We start from the raw sequence: 23,468 nt of genomic DNA, 5'->3' as shown, positions 1-23,468 counted from the left end.
CGGGTCCTGCGGTTCACAGGGGGATGTCATGGTGGCGACCCGGTCCGTGGCCCTGGGCACCAACATTAAAAGGAAAAGGTCTTTAAAGGGACTAAAGTTTATGTTCGTGACGCCACCTGTGGTGTTAGGTCAATGGGGACCGACGCTGCTTTTAGGGGTCCTCTGGGGTGATGTTATGGCAGCTAGATGGTATAACTTCCCACAGGTGCAGTGTATCCCCAGGGTTCCCGGTGTGTAGATGGAAGATGGTGAGGAGTGCAGTAAAGAATGAGGACACATGTTTGCAGTCTCTTTACCTTGGTTTACTGAAGACTTCAGCATCCGCAGTCCAGAGCACCAGATCACAGGGCAGGCAGGGTCAGGCTGGCTTGAAGGCAAGTTAAGAGACCCTTACCCAGGTGGAAATCAAAGCCTTCCTCTAGCGCCATGGTGTTGTAGTTCCTTATGGAAGCTCCACATAAGGTCCTCACAGATGTTATCTCTCTCTCTGTCCCCCGGGTAGGATAGGACATAACTCGTATGACTGGTGGCTTGAGGCTGTTTATAGGGACTCTAGAATGCCCCGGCCTCTGAGGAGTGCCACCGTGCCTCCTGGGTGTTAGGTCGGACAGGTAACATAGAGTTCAGCTGTCCTGCTGGTCTCTGATTTAAGGCATAGAGGTCCTTACAACCTCGGTGGTCCGGCTACCGGTCTCTGCGCCTCAGAAGGAGGCAGCCTGCTCGGGGCTGGTCTCCCCCTGGTATTCTCTCCTGTGCTTTGCTCTTCTGCACGCTCTCTGCAATGTATTCGGCTTTCTCAATGTCTCTTTCCAGGAGCTGCTGTACTGCGGCGGCACAGCTCCGTAAAACCTTCCTCTGCCTCAGACTGATCCAGTCTGATTCCTGGCAAGACTGTCCTCTCCTTTCCCTCTGTGTCTCTGGCAGGAACTCTCTAACTTTGCCTCCAAAACTACCTTATATATGGGGAGTCACCTAACAAGTAGGATCAAAAGCTCCCCTGGAGGCCATGAGTGTGAATGTGTTGCATGTATGTGGTACCTGGTTACAGTTATCCCTTTTTGCCTTCACGTGTAACATCACTCTCCCCGTGAGGAAAGCAATGCTACTGTGATGACAAGGACCCTGGGGTGCCACACATTCCTTTACCTGAATACTCAGGCTGTCAGACTCTGCCTGAGCTGGCGTATATGGCCCTTGGGTGACAGGAACACATTGGCTTAGCAAAGAGTGACTGTTGAATGAGGAGGAGGATGTAGTGCCTTGAGCCAAGACAGATATGTGACGGAATACATCTTACCCACTTTTAGCTTTCCAAAAATAATAGTGTACAAAGTAAAAATCTTGCCCCGAATCCGATCAGGCATTGAGAAAGCAATACATTTTTCCAAGTTGTTGTAATACACGTCTTTTTATAAATGTATTTTACTGTAGGGATTTGTCTCATCGCCAACTTTAAGAAGTTATATTGGATAGACTCAAGGAGAAAAACATTACTGCAATTAGAGACAGAAGAGGGATCCTAATATATTATGTGCTGATCTCACCACTCTGATGCTTATGCCATGGCAGGAAGCAGTGGGGACCTCGCGTTATTTCACGTAATGCCTCATTAAACTTTGATGCTTCGTGACCGCAGTGATTGATTCTGTGCATTTATTTACTTCCATATTGATCTATTCAGGTGTACAGAACTATTCTTTCCACTTGGTAATTGGCACTCGCTATACGTATTTCGAAGCAGAGAGCAAACTTCAGAAGATCTTCTTCAGCTTAATACTTAAAATTCTCAGGTTGAACTAGGAAATACCCATCTTGTAGATTATGTTACATTTAAGGGCAACTCTAGGAACATGGAAATTAGCAAGATGGGGGACAATCCCTTTGTGCACTTTCCCAGACAACAAATATCTAAAGTGAATAATAGATGTCAGTATACAGACGTCTACCGGTGATAATGATTGGACCCTGGCGGCCAGAATGGTGTTCTTCCAAAATCTATAGTGTATAAAATGTAATATACTGTATAAGCATATTATATACATTGTGTATATAATGTATCTATAATAAAAATGAAGAACCTTTGCAAGCAATCTTAATAATCTATTGAGATGACTCTGCTTATTCAATTCCAGTCTGTACAGCAAATCCTTCAAGCTACCTGCAAAAAGTGGAATTATCAGTTCACTTATTTCTGAATCCAATTATTAGACTGCTATACAGTATGTACCACTATAAGGACCACTGATGGAAACGCTACCAGAACTAAAAAATTAGTTAATTTTGGAAAAAAAAAATGTAATAAGTTTCCAATAATATAGTCTTTACCAGTGTGCTTTCATCTGCTTTCCTATAGTGTGGCGCCCCAGGGTCCTGGTCATCGCAGTGGTATTGCTTTCCTCTCGGGGAGATTGATGCTACGTTTGGAGGCAAGGAAGGATTCACAGCAAAGGAACACCATATAAGAATAGAATAATGTACCCAATAAAACTTAACATTTAATAATACTCCTTATAATAAAAACACATACCACATACAACCTAAAACCAGTACCAGTTGTTTGACACAAAGATATAAGACAAAGATACAGGGTGCTCTCAATCCCTAGGATACCGACTACCTATCCCCTACCTTGCTGCGGAGGTTGGCACCCTATATATCCTGCGCAATGGCGCCCCCGCTCAACGTAGGCTATCCCTAAATCGCCCTGATAGGCCCTTAGGTGTAAGAAAATAGAAAAAAAAAGTCAAACAACAGAACATACACTCATAAACATATTATCACAATGATAACCGATAGTAGAAAACTTATTGCACATGCCCAGATGTATTAGTGCATATCAAGAAATACGTATGGATGTTGCATTTAGACTGATAAGCAACAGACTAGGGAAACCTATAGCAAATCCCTAGGTGGCCCTACCTGCCAGTGGGGGTTGGTACCCTAGAGTCCTGCGCAGATGGCGCCCCCACTCCACGTAGTCTATCCCTGGTAACACCCTAAGCTACTTGCAAGGGGATAAACAATAACCTACAAAGTGTATAAATAGGGGCAAAAACAACACTTAACCAGAGATAGAAATAATACACGGCAGGCCCCAAAAATAATATCCAAAGGGCCAAACACAACACACCAAACAGTATTAATAGATAGAAAAAATTCCAAATATAAAATTCTCAAATATGAAATTCTCTCTCAAGTATGAAAATCTCAACGCGTTTCCCTGAAATCAGTTCATCAGGAGACATACTTATAAGCATTCAGAGAACTTATCTGAGTGACGATTCAGGAGGATAAAGATCACACTCTATGCCATTAATGTGCGGTGGGGAACAGTGTCCATCCGGTACCACAGGTCTCAATCAGCCCTATGTTGCAGACATTGTGACCAGCTTATATAGAACAAATACCTTCTTGTTTATTCTGATTTCCCCGCTCATTCTGGCATTAGTAGTACTTCCGGGGTCATAGTTCAATCTTTTAACATCATGTGACCCACACCTATAATAGACACTAATGCGCCTAAAAATATCCTGGCGCTTCAACTTCTCAGGCATGTAAGGCGCTAATGTGACCATGCTCCATTTAATTTGCAACATCCTGAGAGAGCACGGATCAGGGAGCCGATATTGGTACTTCCGGGGTTATGAACCATGTGCGGTTCACCGTTGCGCCTCACAGTGCGCAATCGCACAAGGTGTGAAGCGCACATCAGTGCGCATACGTACTCACTAATAAAAAAGAAAAGAAAAAGTGCTACCAGACCAAACAAGTCTGAGTTGTTATAAGATAGCACAGATTTCGCCGATAATAAGTGCTTCCGGGGTTATGCACTCAGCAATCTAAAATGCTGTTCACTTATGCGCTTCAAAGTGCGCAATCGCACAGTGTAAAGAGCGCTACTCAGTGCGCAAGCGCACCCACTGATAATATAAACAGAAGGCGTACTTTTTTAAAATTATAATTAGAGGAGCTACTGAACCCTAAAAAACAAAAGAATAAATCAGAAAAAAAAAAAAAAAAAAAAAAGATAAAATCCTCCTGACTTTCCAGCCAAGGTCGTATCACAGAATATATATAGATGCGATATACACCACATAAAGATAGCGATCAAACCCCATTCGGGGCAATGGATCATGGGAATTATATCATGTTTGGGATTTAGTAGGGATCAGAGTCCCGACACCTTTTATACAAAACATCCAAATTGCAGTTGATCATTCAGTCCTATTGGTTTAGTGCTCTTCATACGAAAAATCCATTTAGTCTCCTTTTGGAGGATTAGACGATCCCAGTCCCCTCCCTCGCTCTGACAGTTTAACCACTTCTATTACGGAAAAACAGAAACAATTGAGGTCACCCCCATGCACTTCCCTCACGTGGTTAGAGATGGAAGTATCACGCTTATTTAGTATGTCCCCCACATGATCACCCACTCTTCTGCGTAGCTCCCTCTTTGTTTTGCCCACATAATCTTTGGGGCAGTTGCATTGCAACAGGTAAACAACCCCCTCGGTCTTGCAATTGGCAAAATGCCTCATGTCATACCTTATTCTAGTATGGGAGCTAGCAAAAGAGTTGGGTCTGGACACATACTTGCAGAACTTACACTTCCCACATTTGAAAGTGCCGGTTTGTCTAGTTTCTAACCAAGTGGGGGTTTTCTTTAGAGGAGGAAAGGCACTATGGACTAGTTGGTCACGAATCGACCTCCCTCTCCTGTATGTAATCAACGGGGCAAGGAAGGATAATTGCATCCAGGTTTTACAAACATGCAACACACATTCACACTCCAGGCCACCAGGGGGAGCTTCTGCTCCTATTTATTAGGACACTCCCCACATATATATAACTGGTAGTCTGTTGGGAAAGTTTGAAAGTTCCAGACAGAAGTGAGTTCCTGACAGAGCTCCAGGCAGGAGTTCTGGAGGGAGTTCCAGACAGTGGTCTGAGGAGGACAGAAGGTCAAAGGAGCTGTGCATGCCCTCAGAGCTGCAGCTCCCAGAAAGAGACATTGAAAGGCAGAATTGTACTGTAGTGAGCGTGAAGGAAGTCGAAGCAAAGGAGAGCATACCAGAAGGGGACCAGCCCCGCTCAAGCTGTCTCCTGCTGAGGTGCAAGATCCCGATAGCCGGAACACCGAGAGAGTAAGGACCTCTACGTCTTATTTCAGAGACCGGCAGGACAGCTAATTGCAGGTTACCTGTCCGCACCTACACCCAGGAGGCACGGTGACACCTACGGAGCCCGGTTATCTATAAACAGGCTCAAGTCACCAGTCATACAGATATTGTCCTATCCTATATGGGGGACAGAGTGAAACATCGCATCTGTGAGACCCTTATGTGAAACCATAGGCAGTTAGGGACTACACCACCGCAGCGCAAGGGAAGGCTACTGATTTCCACCTGGACAAGGAAACTCTGGACTTGCCTCCAAACCGGCCGGACTCTGCCTGCCCTGTGATCTGGTGCCCTGGACTGTGGATGCTGAAGTCTTCAGTAAAGGTAAAGAGACTGCAATCTTGTGTCCTCGTTCTTATCTCCGCCTCTCACCATACCACCATGCCGGAAAGCCTCCTGCACTGCCTGTCAGATCGCTGATCTGACACAATGCTATGCAAAGTGTCAGATCAGCAATCTGATCTAATATAGTCCCACCCAGGGACAATATTGGAAAGTAAAAAAAAAAAAAAAAAATAGAATGTTTAAAAAAAAAAATCCCCAAATATAGAAAAAAAATATTTCCCAATAAATCCATTTATTTATCTAAATAAAAAAATTAAAATATACGTACACATATTTAGTATCGCCGTGTCCGTAACGACCCGCTCTATAAAACTATCACACTAGTTAACCCCTTCAGTAAACACCGCAAAAAAATAAATAAAAAACGAGGCAAAAAACAACGCTTTATTATCATACTGGCAAACAAAAAGTGGAATAACACGCGATCATAAAGACGGATATAAATAAACATGGTACCGCTGAAAACGTCATCTTGTTCCGCAAAAAAAAAGCTGCCATACAGCATCATCAGCAGAAAAATAAAGTTAAGAGTTATAGCTCTCAGAATAAAGCAATGCAAAAACAATTATTTTTTTATATAAAATAGTTTTTATAGTGTAAAAGTGCCAAAACATAAAAAAAGATGTAAATGAGGTATCGCTGTAATCGTACTGACCCGAAGAATAAAGCTGCTTTATCAATTTCACCACACGTGGAACGGTATTCTGCCTCCCAAAAATCTGAATAAAAAGCGATCAAAAAATGTCATGTGCCCGAAAATGGTACCAATAAAAATGTCAACTCGTCCCACAAAAAACAAGACCTCACATGACTCTGTGGGCCAAAATATGGATAAATTATAGCTCTCAAAATGTGGTGATGCAAAAACTATTTTTTGCAATAAAAAGCGTCTTTTAGTGTGTAACGGCTGCCAATCATGAAAATCTGCCCAAACAAACACTATAAAAGTAAATCAAACACACCTCCATCACCACCTTAGTTAGGGAAAAATAATAAAATTTTAAAAAATTTATTTATTTCCATTTTCCCATTAGGGTTAGGATATGGGTAGGGGGCTAAAGTTAGGATTGGGGTTAGGGTTAGAGTTGGGGATAAAGTTAGGGTTAGGGTTGGGGTTAGGGTTGGGGCTAAAGTTAGGGTTAGGGTTGGGGCTAAAGATAGGGTTGGGGTTAGGGTTGGGGCTAAAGTTAGGGTTAGGGTTGGGGCTAAACTTAGGGTTAGGGTTGGGGTTAGGGTTGGGATTTGGTTGGGGCTAAAGTTAGGGTTTGGATTACATTTACGGTTGGGATTAGGGTTGGTATTAGGGTTAGGGGTGTGGTTAGGGTTATGGTTGGGACTAGGGTTAGGGGTGTGTTTGGGTTATGGTTTCAGTTAGAATTGGGGGTTTCCACTGTTTAGGCACATCAGGGGCTCTCCAAACGTGACACGGCATCCGATCTCAATTCCAGCCAATTCTGCACTGAAAAACTAAAACAGTGCTCCTTCCCTTCCGAGCTCTCCCGTGCACACAAACAGGGGTTTATCCCAACATATGGAGTATCAGCGTACTCAGGACAAAATGGACAACAAACTTTGGGGTTCAATTTCTCCTGTTACCCTTGGGTAAAATACAAAACTTGGGGGCAAAAAAATAATTTTTGTGGAAAAAAAAAAGATTTTTTATTTTCACGGCTCTGCGTTATAAACTGTAGTGAAACACTTGGGCTTTCAAAGTTCTCACAACACATCTAGATAAGTTCCTTGAGGTCTAGTTTCCAATATGGGGTCACTTGTGGGGGGTGTCTACTGTTTAGGTACATCAGGGGCTCTGAAAATGCAACGTGACGCCTGCAGACCAATCCATCTAAGTCTGTATTCCAAACGGCGCTCCTTCCCTTCCGAGCTCTGCCGTGCGCCCAAACGGTGGTTTCCACCCAAATATTGGGGTATCAGCGTACTAGGACAAATTGGACAACAACTTTTGGGGTCCAATTTCTCTTGTTACCCTTGGGAAAATACAAAATTGGGGGGCTAAAAAAAAACATTTTTGCGGGAAAAAAATTATTTTTTATTTTCACAGTTATAATAATAATAATTAATAATAATTTTTATTTATATAGCGCCAACATATTCCGCAGCGCTTTACAAATTATAGAGGGGACTTGTACAGACAATATACATTACATCATAACAGAAATACAGTTCAAAACAGATACCAGGAGGAATGAGGGCCCTGCTCGCAAGCTTACAGACTATGAGGAAAAGAGGAGGCACGAGAGGTGGATGGTAACAATTGCTTTAGTTATTCGGACCGGCCATAGTGTAAGGCTCGGGTGTTCATGCAAAGCTGCATGAACCAGTTAACTGCCTAAGTATGTAGCATTACAGACACAGAGGGCTATTAACTGCATAATGTGAATGAGAACATGACGCGAGGAACCTGTTTTTTTTTTATATAAATAGGCCACACAGGGATCGTTAGGTTAATACATTGAGGCGGTAGGCCAGTCTGAACAAGTGAGTTTTTAGGGTACGCTTAAAACTGTGGGGATTGGGGATTCATCGTATTAACCTAGGTAGTGCATTCCAAAGAATCGGCGCAGCACGTGTAAAGTCTTGGAGACGGGAGTGGGAGGTTCTGATTATTGAGGATTCTAACCTGAGGTAATTAGCGGAGCGGAGGGCACGGGTAGGGTGGTAGACTGAGACCAGAGAGGAGATGTAGGGTGGTGCTGAGCCATGGAGTGCTTTGTGGATGAGGGTAGTAGTTTTGTACTGGATTCTGGAGTGGATGGGTAGCCAGTGTAATGACTGGCACAAGGTAGAGGCATCGCTGTAACGGTTGGTGAGGGATATGATCCTGGCAGCAGCATTCAGGACAGATTGGAGTGGGGAAAGTTTGGTAAGAGGGAGGCCGATTAGTAGAGAGTTACAATAGTCCAGACGAGAATGAATAAGTGAAACAGTAAGAGTTTTTGCAGAGTCGAAAGTAAGAAAAGGGCGAATTCTAGAAATGTTTTTGAGATGCAGATAAGAAGAGCGAGCAAGTGATCGAATATGGGGGGTGAATGAAAGGTCAGAATCAAGGATGACCCAAAGGCAGCGGGCATGTTGCTTTGGAGTAATGGTGGAAACGCACACGGAGATGGCAATGTCAGGCAAAGGTAGGTTAGTAGAGGGAGAGAACACGAGGAGTTCAGTTTTTGACAGGTTTAGTTTCAGATAGAGGGAGGACATGATGTTAGAGACAGCGGTAAGACAATCACTGGTGTTTTCTAAAAAGGTCGGCGTGACAACAGGAGAAGAGGTGTACAGTTCTGCATTATAAACTATAGTGAAACACTTGGGGATTCAAAGTTCTCACAACACATCTAGATAAGTTCCTTGGGGGGTCTTGTTTTCAATATGGGGTCACTTGTGGGGGGTTTCTACTGTTTAGGTACATCAGGGGCACTGCAAATGCAACGTGATGCCTGCAGACCAATCCATCTAAGTCTGCATTCCAAACGGCGCTCCTTCCCTTCCGAGCTCTGCTGTGTGCCCAAAAGGTGGTTCCCCCCACATATGGGGTATCAGCGTACTCAGGACAAATTGGACAACAACTTTTGGGGGCCAATTTCTCCTGTTACCCTTGGGGGAAAAATTGCGGGCTAAAATGTAATTTTGTGGAAAGAAAAAATGATTTTTTAATTTTCACGGCTCTACTTTCTAAACTTTAGTGAAACAATTGGGGGTTAAAAGTGCTCACCACACATCTAGATAAGTTCCTTAGGGGTCTTCTTTCCAAAATGGGGTCACTTGTGGGGGGTTTCCACTGTTTAGGCACATCAGGGGCTCTCCAAATGAGAAATGGGTTCCGATCTCAATTCCAGCCAATTTTGCATTGAAAAGTCAAACGGCACTCCTTCCCCTCCGAGCTCTGCCATGCGCTCAAACAGTGGTTTACCCCCATATATGGGGTATCAGCGTACTCATGACAAATTGAACAACAACTTTCGGGGTCCAATTTGTCCTGTTACCCTTAGGAAAATAAAAAAATTGGGGCGAAAAGATCATTTTTGTGAAAAAAAAATGATTTTTTTTTTACGGCTCTACATTATAAACTTCTTCTTAAGCACTTGGAGGTTCAAAGTGCTCACCACACAACTAGATTAGTTCCTTAGGGGGTCTACTTTCCAAAATGGTGTTACTTGTGGGGGGTTTCCACTGTTTAGGCACATCAGAGGCTCTCCAAACGCGACATGGTGTCGGATCTCAATTCCAGCAAATTTTACATTGAAAAGTCAAATGGCGCTTCTTCCCTTCCAAACTCTGCCATGCGCCCAAACAGTGGTTTACCCCCACATATGGGGTATTGATGTACTCAGGACAAATTGTGCAATGACTTTTGTGGTCCAATTTCTCCTGTTACCCTCGGTAAAATAAAACAAATTGGATCTGAAGTAAACATTTTGTGAAAAAAAGTTAAATGTTCAATTTTTTTTAAACATTCCAAAAATTCCTGTGAAGCACCTGAAGGGTTAATACACTTTTTTAAAGGGGTTATGAGTACCTTGAGGGGTGCAGTTTTTAGAATTGTGTCGCTTTTGGGCATTTTCTGTCATGTAGACCCTTCAAAGTCACTTCAAGTGTGAGGTGGTCCCTAAAAAAAATGGTTTTGCAAATTTTGTTGTAAAATGAGAAATCGCTGGTCAATTTTTAACCCTTATAACGTCCTAACAAAAAAATTATGTTTCTAAAATTGTGCTAATGTAAAGCAGACATGTGGGTAATGTTAAATATTAACTATTTTGTATGATATGACTCTCTAATATTCACAAATAAAAGCAAGCCAAATCGAAGAAATTTTACCACTATCATGAAGTACAATATGTCACGAGAAAACAATCTCAGAATCACCAGGATTCGTTGAAGCGTTTCAGCGTTATAACCTCATAAAGTGACAGTGGTCAGAATTGAAAAAAAATGGCCTGGTCAGGAAGTTGAAAACAGGCTTCGGGGTGAAGGGGTTAAAAGCTTCCATGTCTATGGAAAGTGCACCAGAGACTGAATCTAGGTCATGGATGGGCCCTCACCAGACTCTTCACAATCATAATTTGCCACACAGATGCCTACGGTTTAAGCTATAGAGAACGCACAATTTATAACGTTGTTAGAAACCATGCTACTTAGGCCCCTCATACACATTAGACTAATGTCAGCCACACCCTGCAATATTGCTAGGTGCGTCCAACATGCTCATGAGAATGGAGATGCTGGACTGGGAATGTCCAATTTCCGAAAGCCAATTCTTTATCCTCCTGAAGATAAGCTGCTAGTAGAGATTTATGTTGTCGGTTTTCTCATAGAAAACACAACACCTCTCGGCTGAATAGGAACAAGAACAAGAATATAACAACTATTACACTGCCTCCTATGTACAAATATATAACTATTATAATACTGCTCCTATGTGTCATGATCCAGGTCAGGGTTTGCTTCTTGCTTTTCCTTCCCTGGCCTGGTTATGGTGGGGTTAACCTTTCCTGCCTCTCTTTGGTTCGTGGGTGGCTATTAACCCCTTCACCCCAAAGCCTGTTTTCACCTAAGTGACAGGGCCAATTTTTACAATTCTGACCACTGTCACTTTATGAGGTCATAACTCTGAAACGCTTCAACGGATCCTGGTGATTCTGACACTCTTTTCTCGTGACATATTGTACTTCATGATAGTGGTAAAACTTCTTCGATATGACTTGCATTTATTTGTGAAAAAAACAAAAATTTGTCGGAAATTATGAAAATGTAGCAATTTTACATAGTAACATAGTAACATAGTAACATAGTTAGTAAGGCCGAAAAAAGACATTTGTCCATCCAGTTCAGCCTATATTCCATCATAATAAATACCCAGATCTACGTCCTTCTACAGAACCTAATAATTGTATGATACAATATTGCTCTGCTCCAGGAAGACATCCAGGCCTCTCTTGAACCCCTCGACTGAGTTCGCCATCACCACCTCCTCAGGCAAGCAATTCCAGATTCTCACTGCCCTAACAGTAAAGAATCCTCTTCTATGTTGGTGGAAAAACCTTCTCTCCTCCAGACGCAAAGAATGCCCCCTTGTGCCCGTCACCTTCCTTGGTATAAACAGATCCTCAGCGAGATATTTGTATTGTCCCCTTATATACTTATACATGGTTATTAGATCGCCCCTCAGTCGTCTTTTTTCTAGACTAAATAATCCTAATTTCGCTAATCTATCTGGGTATTGTAGTTCTCCCATCCCCTTTATTAATTTTGTTGCCCTCCTTTGTACTCTCTCTAGTTCCATTATATCCTTCCTGAGCACCGGTGCCCAAAACTGGACACAGTACTCCATGTGCGGTCTAACTAGGGATTTGTACAGAGGCAGTATAATGCTCTCATCATGTGTATCCAGACCTCTTTTAATGCACCCCATGATCCTGTTTGCCTTGGCAGCTGCTGCCTGGCACTGGCTGCTCCAGGTAAGTTTATCATTAACTAGGATCCCCAAGTCCTTCTCCCTGTCAGATTTACCCAGTGGTTTCCCGTTCAGTGTGTAATGGTGATATTGATTCCCTCTTCCCATGTGTATAACCTTACATTTATCATTGTTAAACCTCATCTGCCACCTTTCAGCCCAAGTTTCCAACTTATCCAGATCCATCTGTAGCAGAATACTATCTTCTCTTGTATTAACTGATTTACATAGTTTTGTATCATCTGCAAATATCGATATTTTACTGTGTAAACCTTCTACCAGATCATTAATGAATATGTTGAAGAGAACAGGTCCCAATACTGACCCCTGCGGTACCCCACTGGTCACAGCGACCCAGTTAGAGACTATACCATTTATAACCACCCTCTGCTTTCTATCACTAAGCCAGTTACTAACCCATTTACACACATTTTCCCCCAGACCAAGCATTCTCATTTTGTGTACCAACCTCTTGTGCGGCACGGTATCAAACGCTTTGGAAAAATCGAGATATACCACGTCCAATGACTCACCGTGGTCCAGTCTATAGCTTACCTCTTCATAAAAACTGATTAGATTGGTTTGACAGGAGCGATTTCTCATAAACCCATGCTGATATGGAGTTAAACAGTTATTCTCATTGAGATAATCCAGAATAACATCCCTCAGAAACCCTTCAAATATTTTACCAACAATAGAGGTTAGACTTACTGGCCTATAATTTCCAGGTTCACTTTTAGAGCCCTTTTTGAATATTGGCACCACATTTGCTATGCGCCAGTCCTGTGGAACAGACCATGTCGCTATAGAGTCCCTAAAAATAAGAAATAATGGTTTATCTATTACATTACTTAGTTCTCTTAGTACTGGTGGGTGTATGCCATCCGGACCCGGAGATTTATCTATTTTAATCTTATTTAGCCGGTTTCGCACCTCTTCTTGGGTTAGATTGGTGACCCTTAATATAGGGTTTTCATTGTTTCTTGGGATTTCACCTAGCATTTCATTTTCCACCGTGAATACCGTGGAGAAGAAGGTGTTTAATATGTTAGCTTTTTCCTCGTCATCTACAACCATTCTTTCCTCACTATTTTTTAAGGGGCCTACATTTTCAGTTTTTATTCCTTTACTATTGATATAGTTGAAGAACAGTTTGGGATTAGTTTTACTCTCCTTAGCAATGTGCTTCTCTGTTTCCTTTTTGGCAGCTTTAATTAGTTTTTTAGATAAAGTATTTTTCTCCCTATAGTTTTTTAGAGCTTCAATGGTGCCATCCTGCTTTAGTAGTGCAAATGCTTTCTTTTTACTGTTAATTGCCTGTCTTACTTCTTTGTTTAGCCACATTGGGTTTTTCCTATTTCTAGTCCTTTTATTCCCACAAGGTATAAACCGCTTACACTGCCTATTTAGGATGTTCTTAAACATTTCCCATTTATTATCTGTATTCTCATTTCTGAGGATATTGTCCCAGTCTAACAGATTAAGGGCATCTCTAAGCTGTTCAAACTTTGCCTTCCTAAAGTTCAATGTTTTTGTGACTCCCTGACAAGTCCCCCTAGTGAAAGACAGGTGAAACTGCACAATATTGTGGTCGCTATTTCCTAAATGCCCAACCACCTGCATATTTGTTATTCTGTCAGGTCTATTAGATAGTATTAGGTCTAAAAGTGCTGCTCCTCTGGTTGGATTCTGCACCAATTGTGAAAGATAATTTTTCTTGGTTATTAGCAGAAACCTGTTGCCTTTATGGGTTTCACAGGTTTCTGTTTCCCAGTTAATATCCGGGTAGTTAAAGTCCCCCATAACCAGGACCTCATTATGGGTTGCAGCTTCATCTATCTGCTTTAGAAGTAGACTTTCCATGCTTTCTGTTATATTTGGGGGTTTGTAACAGACCCCAATGAGAATTTTGTTACCATTTTTCCCTCCATGAATTTCAACCCATATGGACTCGACATCCTCATTCCCTTCGCTAATATCCTCCCTTAAAGTGGACTTTAGACAAGACTTTACATAGAGACAAACCCCTCCTCCTCTCCGATTTTTACGATCCTTTCTAAACAGACTGTAACCCTGTAAGTTAACTGCCCAGTCATAGCTTTCATCTAACCATGTCTCGGTTATTCCCACTATGTCAAAGTTACCTGTAGATATTTCTGCTTCTAGTTCTTCCATCTTGTTTGTCAGGCTTCTGGCGTTTGCGAGCATGCAGTTTAGAGGATTTTGTTTTGTTCCAATCTCCTCACTGTGGATTGTTTTAGAAATGTTCTTACCTCCCTTCTGAGTATGTTTTCCTGGGTCTTCTTTGTTCGAGTCTAATGTTTTTCTTCCCGTCCCCTCTTCTTCTAGTTTAACGCCCTCCTGATGAGTGTAGCGAGTCTTCTGGCGAATGTGTGTTTCCCAGGTTTGTTGAGGTGTAGTCCGTCTCTGGCGAGGAGTCCATCATACCAGTAATTCACACCGTGGTCCAGGAATCCAAATCCTTGTTGTCTGCACCATCGTCTTAGCCAGTTGTTTGCATCAAGGATCCTGTTCCATCTCCTGGTGCCATGCCCGTCTACTGGAAGGATAGAAGAAAAAACTACCTGTGCATCCAGTTCCTTTACTTTCTTCCCCAACTCTTCAAAGTCCTTGCAGATTGTCGGTAGGTCCTTCCTTGCCGTGTCATTGGTGCCAACATGTATCAGAAGAAATGGGTGGACGTCCTTGGAGCTGAAGAGCTTTGGTATCCTATCGGTCACATCCTTGATCATCGCACCTGGAAGGCAGCATACTTCTCTTGCAGTTATGTCCGGTCTGCAGATGGCTGCTTCGGTGCCTCTCAGTAGTGAGTCTCCCACCACCACCACTAAAATAAACCTCCGTCTTATACCACTACACCACCTGGTGGTCTTTCAAACTCTTAGTTTTTATGCCCTTAAATTAGAGAGTTATATCACATAATATAGTTAATAAACAACATTTCCCACATGTCTGCTTTACATCAGCACAATTTTGGAAACATAATTTTTTTTTGTTAGGACGTTATAAGGGTTAAAAGTTGACCAGCGATTTCTCATTTTTGCAACAAAATTTGCAAAACCATTTTTTTACGGACCACCTCACACTTGAAGTGACTTTGAGGGGTCTATATGACAGAAAATGCCCAAAAATGACACCATTCTAAAAACTGCACCCCTCAAGGTACTCAAAACCACATTCAAAAAGTTTATTAACCCTTCAGGTGCTTCACAGGAATTTTTTGAATGTTTAAAAAAAATTGAACATTTAACTTTTTTTTTCACAAAATTTTTACTTCAGGTCCAATTTGTTTCATTTTACCAAGGGTAACAGGAGAAATTGGACCACAAAAGTCGTTGTACAATTTGTCCTGAGTACGCCGATACCCCATATGTGGGGGTAAACCACTGTTTGGGCACATGGCAGAGCTCGGAAGGGAAGTAGCGCCATTTGACTTTTCAATGCAAGATTTGCTGGAATTGAGATCGGAGCCCATGTCACGATTGGAGAGCCCCTGATGTGCCTAAACAGTGGAAACCCCCACAAGTGACACCATTTTGGAAAGTAGACCCCCTAAGGAACTAATCTAGATGTGTGGTGAGCACTTTGAACCTCCAAGTGCTTCACAGAAGTTTATAATGTAGAGCCGTAAAAAAAATTTTTATATTAATTTTCACAAAAAATGATCTTTTTGCCCCAAATTTTTTATTTTCCCAAGGGTAACAGGATAAATTGGACCCCAAAAGTTGTTGTGCAATTTGTCCTGAGTACGTCGATACTTCATATATGGGGATAAACCACTGTTTGAGCGCATGGCAGAGCTCGGAAGGGAAGGAGTGCCATTTGACTTTTCAATGCAAAATTGGCTGGAATTGAGATCGGACGCCATGTCGCATTTGGAGAGCCCCTGACGTGCCTTAACAGTGGAAACCCCCCACAAGTGACCCCATTTTGGAAAGAAGACCCCCTAAGGAACTTATCTAGATGTGTGGTGAGCACTTTTAACCCCCAATTGTTTCACTAAAGTTTAGAATGTAGCATTGTGAAAATTAAAAAATCATTTTTTCTTTCCACAAAATGATGTTTTAGCCCGCAATTTTTTTTCCCAAGGGTAACAGGAGAAATTGGACCACAAATGTTATTGTCCAATTTGTCCTGAGTACGCTGATACCCCACATGTGGGGGGGAACCACCGTTTGAGTGCATGGCAGAGCTCGGAAGGGAAGGAGCACCGTTTGAAATGCAGACTTAGATGGATTGGTCTGCAGGCGTCACGTTGCATTTGCAGAGCCCCTGATGTACCTAAACAGTAGAAACCCACCACAAGTGACCCCATATTGGAAACTAGACCCCCCAAGGAACTTATCTAGATGTGTTGTGAGAGCTTTGAACCAACAAGTGTTTCACTACAGTTTATAACGCAGAGCCGTGAAAATAAAAAATATTTTTTTTCCACGAAAATGATATTTTAGCCCCCAAGTTTTTATTTTCCCAAGGGTAACAGGACAAATTAGACCCCAAAAGTTGTTGTCCAACTTGTCCTGAGAACGCTGATACCCCATATGTTGGGGGGAACCACTATTTGGGCACACAGGAGAACTCGGAAGGGAAGGAGCCCTGTTTTACTTTTTCAAAGCAGAATTGGCTGGAATTGAGATCGGACGCCATGTCGCGTTTGGAGAGCCCCTGATGTGCCTAAACAGTGGAAACCCCCAATTATAACTGAAACTCTAACCCCAACCCTAGCCCTAACCCTAGCCCTAGCCCTAACCCTAGCCCTAACCCTAGCCCTAACCCTAGCCCTAACCCTAGCCCTAACCCTAACCCTAACCCTAGCCCTAACCCTAGCCCTAATGGGAAAATGGAAATAAATACATTTTTTTACATTTTATTATTTTTCCCTAACTGAGGGGGTGATGAAGGGGGGTTTGATTTACTTTTATAACGTTTTTTTGGCGGATTTTTAGGGTTGGCAGCTGTCACACACTAAAAGACGCTTTTTATTGCAAAAAATAGTTTTTGCATCACCACATTTTGAGAGCTATAATTTATCCATATTTTGGCCCACAGAGTCATATGAGGTCTTGTATTTTGCGGGACGAGTTGACGTTTTTATTGGTACCATTTTCGGGCAGATGACATTTTTTGATCGCTTTTTATTCCGATTTTTGGGAGGCGGAATGAACAAAAACCAGCAATTCCTGAATTTCTTTTAGGGGGGGCGTTTATACCGTTCCACGTGTGGTAAAATGGATAAAGCAGTTTTATTCTTCAGGTCAGTACGATTACAGCAATACCTCATTTATGTAATTTTTTTTATGTTTTGGCGCTTTTACACAATAAAAACTATTTTATATAAAAAAATTATTGTTTTTGCATCGCATTATTCTGAGAGCTATAACTTTTTATTTTTCTGCTGATGATGCTGTATGGCAGCTTTTTTTTTGCGGAACAAGATGACGTTTTCAGTGGTACCATGGTTATTTATATCCGTCATTTTGATCGCGTGTTATTCCACTTTTTGTTCGCCTGTATGATAATAAAGCAATGTTTTTTGCCTTGTTTTTTATTTTATTTTTTTGCGGTGTTCACTGAAGGGGTTAACTAGTGGGATAGTTTTATAGAGCGGGTCGTTACGGACGCGGCGATACCAAATATGTGTACATTTATTGTTTTTTCTTTTTTTACATAAATAAATGGATTTATTGGGAAATGTTTTTTTTTTTTTATTTGGGGATTTTTTTTTTTTTTTTTTTACACATTCTATTTTTTTTTTTTTTTACTTTCTAACATTGTCCCAGGGTGGGACATCTCTGTATTAGATCAGATCGTTGATCTGACACTGTAAATAGCACACTGTCAGATCAACGATCTGACATGCAGTTTAGCTGGCTCTCCAGCGCCTGCTCTCAGCAGGCGCCGGCTAGCCAGGTCACTTCATGACCCGGAAGGAGTCCGGCGGCCATCTTGGATCCGGGGACTCCTTCCGGGTCACCGGAGCAACGCGATCTCTTTGCGTTGCTCCGGTGGGAGAGCGCAGGGAGCCCCCGTCCCTGCGCGATCCCCCTCTATGCCGCTGTCACTACTGACAGCGGCATCAGAGGGGTTAAATGCCCGCGATCGGCGATAGCGCCGATCGTGGGCATTGCTGCGGGGTGTCAGCTGTCATATACAGCTGACACCCGCACCCGATCACCGCGGTGCTCAGCGCGAGACCGCGGTGATCGGTGCGCCGTACTAGTACTGCTGCTGGCACAAATGCAGTGCCGGCAGCGCAGTACTAGTACGGCGCATGGCGCGAAGGGGTTAATTGGTGCCACTCCCTGTAGCATTTGCCAGTGATAGTTCCAGTCCGTGGCTTGAGCAGCTGACCCATTTACCCTAGTGATCCTACTGCCTCTGATTACCCGTATTTGTGCCTGACCCATTCCCTATCCCTGACCTAGTGTGTGTTTGGTGGTTTCCTGCAGTGTATGACTTGGCTTGAATTCTGAAACCTGCTTCCTGCTTTCCGTCTCTTACTATGTTTCCCGTCTGGCTTTGACTCTTTGGCTCATACCCTGACTACGTCTTTTGTCTCATGTTTTGGATCCCATGCTCCTGTCTGGTTCTGATTTCTGGCTTGTCTCTGACTACGTGCATTGCTGTGTCTGGTACTTCATCTTCCTGTTTGTTGCTGACTACTCTTTCGCCTCCCGGTGGCGCTCCAAACTTTCCACTGTGGTGCTACACGGTGCGTGTTACCTTTTTCCCCTTACCAGGTGGAGGTTGCGTGCAATTGCCTTGCCTTTGCATTACATTATGTGCAAGAATATAGCAACTATAATACTGCTCCCTATTTACAAGAATTTAACTACTATAATACTGCTCCTATGTACAAGAATATAACTGCTATAATACTGCTCCTATGTACAAGAATATAACTACTATAATACTGCTCCTATGTACAAGAATATAACTACTATAATACTGTTCCTATGTGCAAGAATATAACTACTATAATACTGCTCCTATGTACAAGAATATAACTACTATAATACTGCCCCTATGTACAAGAATATAACTACTATAATACTGCTCCTATGTACAAGAATATAACTACTATAATACTGCTCCTATGTACAAGAATATAACTGCTATAATACTGCCCCTATGTACAAGAATATAACTGCTATAATACTGCTCCTTATGTACAAGAATATAACTATTATAATACTACTCATGTGATGATAATGTATAATATAATTCTTAGTTGTCCCTGTTAGCACACCATTGTGCGCTCTGACCCCCCCCCCCCTTCTCTCTGTGCTTCTGCTGCCAGAGATGTGTGTATGTGGAACCCAAATCCCTCATGGCCACCCACAAGAATTTTTATTGTGCTTGTAGCTGCACAAATTTCCATCCAGCTGAAACTGGTCTGATATCCCTCTCAAGACATGAGGTTCTTTGTTCTATTATAGTAAGATATTGGGCCACCGATTTGGGCTAGAAAAATAATAAGTACATGTTCCTAACTTCCATCGGTAGATCTGTCAACCACTGTAACCACTAGCAGCTAAACAAAACGAGTAAAAAGTACATATTTCTCCAGAACCGTGTGGAACAACCAGGACGAATTTGGTACCTATAGAAAGCTAATTTTAATACAAGATGAATGAGGTGTCTGTTGGGACTCTGCCGGATTCTCGAGCAAAGATATGAGAAGTATAAGAATTGCTGTTGAAATCTGTATGTCTGAGGAGAGGGGAAGGTCCAGGGAAACCAGCCTCTTTAGTGTTGTCACAAGGCTGCAGTTATAAGTTTCTGCACTTCACCCAGCATTCAGTCTTGCCAGAGGAGCTGTTACTGCCAGACCTTCTCATGAATTGGGATTTTTGGCTCCGCCTGCCAGCATGGTTTTGCCTGAGATGACTTGAGCACATGTGAGTTTTATCTTTCATCTTTAATCCATGTTATTTTATAATTGCTTTGTACATGCATACTTTGTCTCATATTGTAACATCTTTATATACCTTTTTATAAACACTGCCTGATCTTTATGGAGTAAAATATTTAAAATACTTGCTTCGTTCTCCTGCTCTAAAACGTACCCCAAGTCTTCTGAAGGGAATTACGCTACTGTTTTGGGTTAGCTTCGGACCTGTTAATCGAAGCTGGTGGCGGCATACCTTGTCCTGCGCTGTTGGGAGTCGTTGTAGCGACGGCAACGTTGATAGTTATTGTTCCTGCCTGAGTGGGACTAGTTATATCTCCCTTGCTGCAGTGTGCACAATAGCCAGTACATAGCAGGCAGCCTTTCTGGCGACTAATTACTCTAGGTGCAGTACCTAATCTAACCTGAGGGTAAGGGGGGCGCCAGAGAGCTGCAAGTTTTCAAGCGGAACTGTAAAGCGCGATATACATAAATCCCTGCAGTTCGTGCTATATTGCAGAGCAGTGGGATAACTAAAATAAGCCCCTGCGGTAAATTGAGAGGTCAATAGCCTTGTTTGTGTTTTCATCACATTGGAGCAGTGGAGGGATAACTAAGATAAGCCCTCTGCACAAGTGATAGCTGTGGGCTGGCCAAAGGTCACCCCGATTGTGACGTACTGTTGACAGTCATGGTGTGAATCGTGACAACTCCTATGTACAAGAATATAACTACTATAATACTGCTCCTATGTACAAGAATATAACAACTATAATACTGCTCCCTATGTACAAGAATATAACTACTATAATACTGCTCCTATGTACAAGAATGTAACTACTATAATACTGTCCCTATGTACAAGAATATAACTACTACTGTAATACTGCCCCATGTTCAAGAATATAACTACCATAATACTGCCCCCTATTTTCAGGAATATAACTACTAGAATACTGCTCCTATGTGCAAGAATATAACTGCTATAATACTGCCCCTATGTACAAGAATATAACTATTATAATACTGCTCCTATGTACAAGAACATAAGTACTATAATACTGCCACCTATGTACAAGAATATAACTACTATAATACTGCCCCTGTGTACAAGAACATAACTACTATAATACTGCCTTCTATGTACAAGAATATAACTACTATAATACTGCTCCTATGTACAAGAATATAACTACTATAATACTGTTCCTATGTACAAACATATAACTACTATAATACTGCTCCTATGTACAAGAATATAACTACTATAATACTGCCCCTATGTATAAGAATATAACTACTAAAATACTGCCTCTACAGTATGTACATGAATATAACTACTATAATACTGCTCCTATGTACAAGAGTATAAGTACCGTACTATAATGCTATCCCTATTGTGAGGGATCGGCTCTTCAATAGACGCTGGTTCACACACAGGACTTCGTTTGCAAGTTCCAACAAATGTGCGGTTTATTAAAAGAAGTTCATAAATTGTCAGGATTACAAAGTAAAACATCCACTCCCAGGTAAACAAAGGTATCACAGAACAAAGTAGAAAATAATAACTCCATATAACACACAGCCCAGCTATTTAAATGTGAGTCTTTTATTTTCAGAGTCCAGCAGGGCATGAGCAGCACAGGCAAGGCTTCCTTAACTTGCAAAACACACAGACAGAGCGAGATTGCCCCAGCTGCCTTAAATCAGACCTTCTAAAACCTCGACTGGAGTTAAGTGAGCAGCCGATCCCACCCAGCTCTTTCAGCTGCTTGTAAAACCCAGACCCATAATCTGGGCTCATAAAAACACCTCTCAGTTCTATATGTGACGGAGCCTGCTTCTCCGGGTCCTACGTCACTGAGGTTTGTCACCTGGGGGGCACATAACTCCCATCCACGACTTGTCCAGCTGCCACCTTACGTACCCCCCTCTGCCCAAAGCCGGGGAGCATGGCACCTTCTGCCAACATACAATGGATCCTTGATAGGGCATCTACATTCCCATGTTGTTTCCAGGTCTATGGTCCACCTGAAGACTAAAATCTTGTAGGGCTAGGAACCACCTGGTTACTGGTTGTCTCTTGCATCCACCTTAGTGGGGAATGGTCCAACACTAACCTGAACCTTCTACCTAACAGGTAATTTGTCAGAGTGTTCAACGCCCACTTGATGGCCAGACATTAATTTTCCACTATGGAGTAGTTCTTCTCACATGTGGACAGCTTCCGACTGAGGTACATTACAGGGTGTTCCTCTCCATTAATGTCCTGGGACAAAACTACTCCCAGCCCGACATCCGATGCAACCGTCTGGCCCACAAACTCTTTTTGGAGAAGTTGGGCGCCACCAAAACTGGCTGTTTATGGAGGACCAGTTTCAGTTACTTGAAGGCTGCCTGAGCTTCTGGGGACCACTTAGCCATAGCTGACTTTGTCCCTTTTAGAAGAGCCATCAGCGGGGTTGCTATCAGGGCAAAATGAGGGACAAATCTTCCATAGTAGACCACAACACTTAGAAATGCCATGACATGCTTTTTCGAGAGGGGCTGTGGCCAGCTCTGGATCGCTTCCACCTTATTTTTTTTTAGGTTTTATTTCCCCACTACCTCCCACGAAGACCACATAATTTGGCTTCCTCCATCCCCAGAGCACATTTTTTGGGGGTTGATGGCAAAGCCTACCTTCTAAGGCGTGAAGTATGGCCTGAACTTCGCCAAGATGACTTCCTCAGTCCTGGCTGAATATGACAATGTCACCTAGGTAGCCCACTGCATACTTTTTGTGGGGTGCTAAGATGCAGTCCATGGCTCTCTGGAAAGTGGCCGTAGCTCCCTGCAATCCAAACAGCATCCTGACGTACTGGTAACATCCATCTGGCATTGAGAAGGCCGTCTTCTCCATGGCCTCTTTGGAAAGGGGAATTTGCCAGTATCCTTTAGTGAGGTGTAGGATGCTGATGTTTCAAGCTGGTCCTAACCTCTGAATATGCTCATCTACCCTAGGCATTGGGTAGGTGTCAAACTTCGAGACCTCATTGAGCTTCCTGTAGTCATTACAGAACTAACACTCCCCATCTGGTTTTGGCACCAACATTATGGGACTGGACCAGCCACTCTTGGACTCTTCAATGATCCCTATATTCAGCATCCGCTTCACCTCTTTTGAGAACACCTCTCTGCGAGCCTCTGGAATCCGATATGGCTTCAGATTGATGCGAATATGAGACTCTGTGAGTACCTCATGCTCTATAACCTGAGTGAAGTCTGGCAACTCAGAAAACATGTCTTTATTTCACTGCAACAGCTCCCAACACTGCTGTTTCTGTGAGCGGGACAAGGTGTCTGCTACTTTAACATCTTCCGTGCTGCTATCAGACTTGGCCAGCAGTCAAGGAGCTGTAATAGAGTGCAGGGTTGAGTATGTCACCACGGAACAGACAGACCAACTGTTGACGGGGATTTATTAACAGGGGTGAAATTCTCCTCGCAGGGAGTAAACAGGGGGTTAATAGAGACAAATCAAACAGTAAACAGTTAAGCGGAATCAAAAGAGTTAACGAGTGTT

At 42.6% G+C, this 23,468-nt stretch overlaps 1 protein-coding gene across 1 annotated transcript in view; it reads right to left on the bottom strand.

Annotated features, from left to right (window-relative positions):
• P2RY6 (pyrimidinergic receptor P2Y6) overlaps positions 1–14,337 on the bottom strand; it is a 171,595-nt gene extending 157,258 nt beyond the window's left edge. Inside the window, exon 1 of the mRNA XM_069759423.1 lies at positions 14,265–14,337. The gene's annotated coding sequence lies outside the window, so the exon portion shown is untranslated. The remainder of the gene's footprint in view (positions 1–14,264) is intronic.
• Between the last annotated feature and the right edge of the window lie 9,131 nt (positions 14,338–23,468).

The sequence above is a fragment of the Ranitomeya imitator genome, chromosome 3 (assembly GCF_032444005.1).
Source record: "Ranitomeya imitator isolate aRanImi1 chromosome 3, aRanImi1.pri, whole genome shotgun sequence".
Taxonomy (NCBI): Eukaryota; Metazoa; Chordata; class Amphibia; order Anura; family Dendrobatidae; genus Ranitomeya; species Ranitomeya imitator.
Note: the sequence above shows the minus strand (reverse complement) of the source record. Positions and strands in the feature narration are given on the sequence as shown.